The 4321-nt window shown below is 44.9% G+C and overlaps 1 pseudogene; it reads right to left on the reverse strand.

The window, feature by feature from the left end:
• Window positions 1-394: 394 nt before the first annotated feature.
• On the reverse strand, window positions 395-2505 carry LOC123185307 (alcohol dehydrogenase 2-like; annotated as a pseudogene).
• Between the last annotated feature and the right edge of the window lie 1816 nt (window positions 2506-4321).

Raw genomic sequence — 4321 nt, forward strand, 5'->3', positions numbered from 1 at the left:
AGGAAAACATCGACATTAATAGAGAAGCTGGTGTGCAAAAGAAAAATAGAGAAACTGCAGCTCATTACTGTGCAAAACGTTCAGGTACAACGTAACTAAAGACTGCTGGCTGCTGGCTGCTGGCAAGTGGTGTAGACACACTTAAAATAAAGACCAAACTGTACGACAACACAAAACATTGTTCGTTCTTTGTGACAAAAAAGAGCTCAACAGATGGTGTCTCACAACTATTACATTATTACCTGAGGGAAGATCTTATAAGCATTTTTCTTATGTTTCTCAAGCACCAAATCTAAAAGTAGCAAGGGACATGACCGAAGAAGCTCAATCTAATCATCCAACCTTGTGAAGCAGCAGTACCTCCTCTTTAGAATGATGAACACAATTTGATCTGTTAGAAAGGTCCGTCGTGCGTGATGAACTTCTCCAGCTCCAGCTCCAGCTCCTTCCTCGTGTAAATCTTGACAACATCTGGGAGGTTGGTGTGTGGCTTGTAGTTCCCAAAGAAGGCATCTTTCAAGGCCTTACCACTGAGGAAGTTCATCAGGTGGGTATTGAATGCCACCTCCTTGTGTGGGACACCCACTAGCCTAACCACGCCCCACCCCTGCACTCAGACTTTATGAGTGAGCTCAAAGCAGAAAACACATCAATGCTCAGAATGCTCAAACTACAAGTGTATCGAGAACATACACCATGAAAGCATTCAAAGGCAAATATCATGGCGTCTGACGTGGCAAGTGCAATCCACGGCTCTGTTGACTCCAATGTTTGTCATCTCAACAAGCACCAGGAGCATAACTCAATTGCAAGCATTTGATACAATATGGCATCCTGTGAACAAATTAAGAGATAAATGTATGCTCAGGAAGAGAACATAACATACCTCATGCACTGGCTTGGTGTGATCCTTTGGGTTTACAAAGTCGGTGCAGCAAAATTTCTTAGCTGGCTTTTTCGCAAAAGTTTAGTATGTGTCCGTAAACAATTATGAAAATGTATATATATATTTTGTTTATGAAGATAGCAATAGACTATAACTTGTTCTTATTTTGCAGGGTTCAAGTCCTCACTGATAATACTTGATCCCCTATCCATCATGGCCCCTTCCATAGCCTGATCATGTGAAAAGAACATACAACAACGACTGACGTTTATAGGGAATAATTCTCATCAACCTCCAATAGTATATTGTGGTAGATAAAATATCATGTTTCACTTAAAGCAAGGCTTACAACTCCAAGGCTAAAAACCGCCACCCTCAAACCCTTTGCCGTTTTTGTGAGGCATTCTAAATCTGAATATGGTGTTTCATTGGGAAATAAGGGCATCAGAACAATCACTGAAGATAGAGGTCCGAACGAAGATGAATCTCAGTTTCCAGCTGATGGTGAAGTGTGATGGCCCATCACCTATCAGCATGCCCCGGTCGACATTGATCCTGTAGAGGTCACAAATATTATAGTGAGCACATTCCTTACACTGGCCAATGAACACTGGCAGGACATGGTCATCTGGCACGAACTCGGTCACGCCCTCTTCATTGCTCTCAACAATGTTGCGAGGGAGAAATAACTTGGGAAAGGACTTAGATAAAAAAATTAAATGCAACGACTAACAGAACATTAATTGAAATGACACTGCTCCAAATAATCCATAAAATATACAGTTATGTGCATGTGTTTTCTTGGAGAATTACTAATGAGCTAAAGAAGAAAAACATGATGTCAGGAACACAGAGAGTAGATCCCTGCCGAAGAATATGAAATAATTTTATTTTACAAAGCACACTTCTAGGAAGCTTGTTTGATGAAGTTGTCGTATGATGTTTCTATCCCATGGCAACAAATATGATGCTTGCTTTTTATTATTAGCTACCAGGAATTTTGATTCTGTTGCAGATTATACCCATTTGTCAAACACCTGATTGCAATAATCGACAAATATGTATATCTGTCTAAAAATCTAGCCATGCCAAAACTAAAGTAGTTTACACAATCAAAGCATCACCAAACGAGCACATGATAGAAATTGCATGACAGAAAAATCACAAGGAAGGGTAAAAATGTTGATAGAGGGAAACATTAGCCGAAAACCATACCATTTGATGGTTTGCTCCAGAGTAAGATGGGTGATGGACCAGGAGAGCACCAGGCGAGACAACATGCATATAGACGCATGTAATGAAGCATCAACAAGTTGGGAAAACTGAAACGCATATCTCCATTAGTGTTGCCAACAACTGGCATATCATCTGCCATGAATGCCTCGAGGAACTCACTGTTGATTGCTTTCTTCAAAACCCAATGACTTTCTCTCATTGATCTGCTTCACCTAACAGTGAACGCCGCTTCGCCTAGACCTACATCGGTGTGTGGCCCGGAAGGCCCGAAGCAGCTTTACCACATAGGCTCGCTCCTCGACCGGATGGCGGATGCCCGTGTGAACACATCGCCCACATCGGCTCAACCGGCTTGCCTATCCACCCACAATCGGCGACTGCATCGACAGTATTTTATTTTGCCCGTGGCTCACCAGTTCGCAGCTCGGCTAGTATCTTCCACAGGTGCTTGGAGCAAAGGTCCTAGTCCGCTTCATAAATTAAAACTTGGAGAAAGTATTTCATGTACGCAGCACCGAAAAATGATCATGAAGACATTATTCCTAACTTTTTCTAGTAGGTTCATTCCACACTATTAACAAAACAAAATGATTCCATTACAAAATTTTGAGCAAAGTGAATAGTGCAGAACACGCCTAAGAGTATACTGGCATGATGTTACTACAAGTCTACAACCGAATAGAGCATACCATTATATTTTGTAACACCCTATTACCTATTAACAGACGCCACTGCAAAATTATGAGAACGGTCTACCATACCTGAACATTAGCTTCCTCCCTAATATCTCATTTTCCTCATCGCACAATGTTTTTACCAGCAACTGGCTCAATCAGTACAGAAGAGAACTCATGGATTCCATGAAATATTTGTAGGGGTTAAGTGAAATACCCGGAGAAGCAAATCTGCATGAGTAGATTGTCACCTTCGAGGAGGGGATTTGACATCAACTTCCATTGGAGGAGAGGACATCACCAGTGGTCATGACCTGCAGCTGTGCACCCATCCACCCGTGCCTGTTGAGGTCGTAAGGGCGGGAACGCCTGCATGACGCGGAGGAATACATTGGCGGCTGGGAAGTCCCTGCCTTGATCCAGCTCGACTCGTCTTCCCATCCACCCGTGCTCATCCTCTCATCTTTGTCACACGTTCGACCTTCATGGAACAACAGGACAGGGAGGCGCCATGGGGAGGTAGCACAAGGAGCCGGAGGTAAAAAAAGGAGGGACAAAGGAGGAGAGGGTTGCACAATCGCCTAGCTAGGTGCTGAGCGAGCAAGAGGAGGGAAGGGCGTCGCTGCCTGAGATCCCTTCAGCGATAGCGGCGGCGGCGATGTTGAAGAAGGGGATGAGGCGCAGCGAGAATGGGCTGGAAGCCTGCAATGCGTAAGGGGTGGAGGCCCAGTTAACCACAGACTTCAGATTTTTCTCCCGGAGTAGCTGGCCTCAAGGACGAATGGCCCAGTTCTCAAAGTTGAGTTGGTCGAACGACCAGAGATGTCCGAACAACGAGATCCCAAAGGTCAAAATCGCTGATAGCGTGAGAGAGCTGGAAAAGTGCTCAGTTATAATGTATCTAAATGTCACAATACTTGTGCCTATTCTCTCTTATTTTACAAGGTTTACATAAAGAGGGAGAATGCCGGCAGCTGGGATTCTGGGCTGGAAAAGGAGCAAATATTAGAGACCTATTCTGCACAACTCCAAAAGTCCTGAAACTTCACGGAAGGCCTTTTCAGAATATATAAAAAATACTGAGCGCAAGAAGTTCACCAGGGGGGCCACACCCTGCCCATGAGGGTGGGGGGCGCGCCCTACCCCTTGGGCGCGCCCCCTACCTCGTGGGCCCCCTGGTGGCCCTCCGATGGCCATCTTCTGCTATATGGAGTCTTTCGATGAGAAAAAAAAATCATAATCCATCTTTCTGGACGAGACTCCGCCGCCACGAGGTGGAACCTTGGCGGAACCAATCTAGGGCTCTGGCGGAGCTGTTTTGCCGGGGAAACTTCCCTCCGGGAGGGGGAAATCATCGCCATCGTCATCACCAACGCTCCTCTCATCGGGAGAGGGCAATCTCCATCAACATCTTCACCAGCACCATCTCCTCTTAAAACCCTAGTTCATCTCTTGTATCCAATTCTTGTCTCCAAGTCCGGGATTGGTACCCGTGGGTTGCTAGTAGTGTTAATTACTCCTTGTA

Source organism: Triticum aestivum, chromosome 2A, assembly GCF_018294505.1.
Source record: "Triticum aestivum cultivar Chinese Spring chromosome 2A, IWGSC CS RefSeq v2.1, whole genome shotgun sequence".
Classification (NCBI taxonomy): Eukaryota; Viridiplantae; Streptophyta; class Magnoliopsida; order Poales; family Poaceae; genus Triticum; species Triticum aestivum.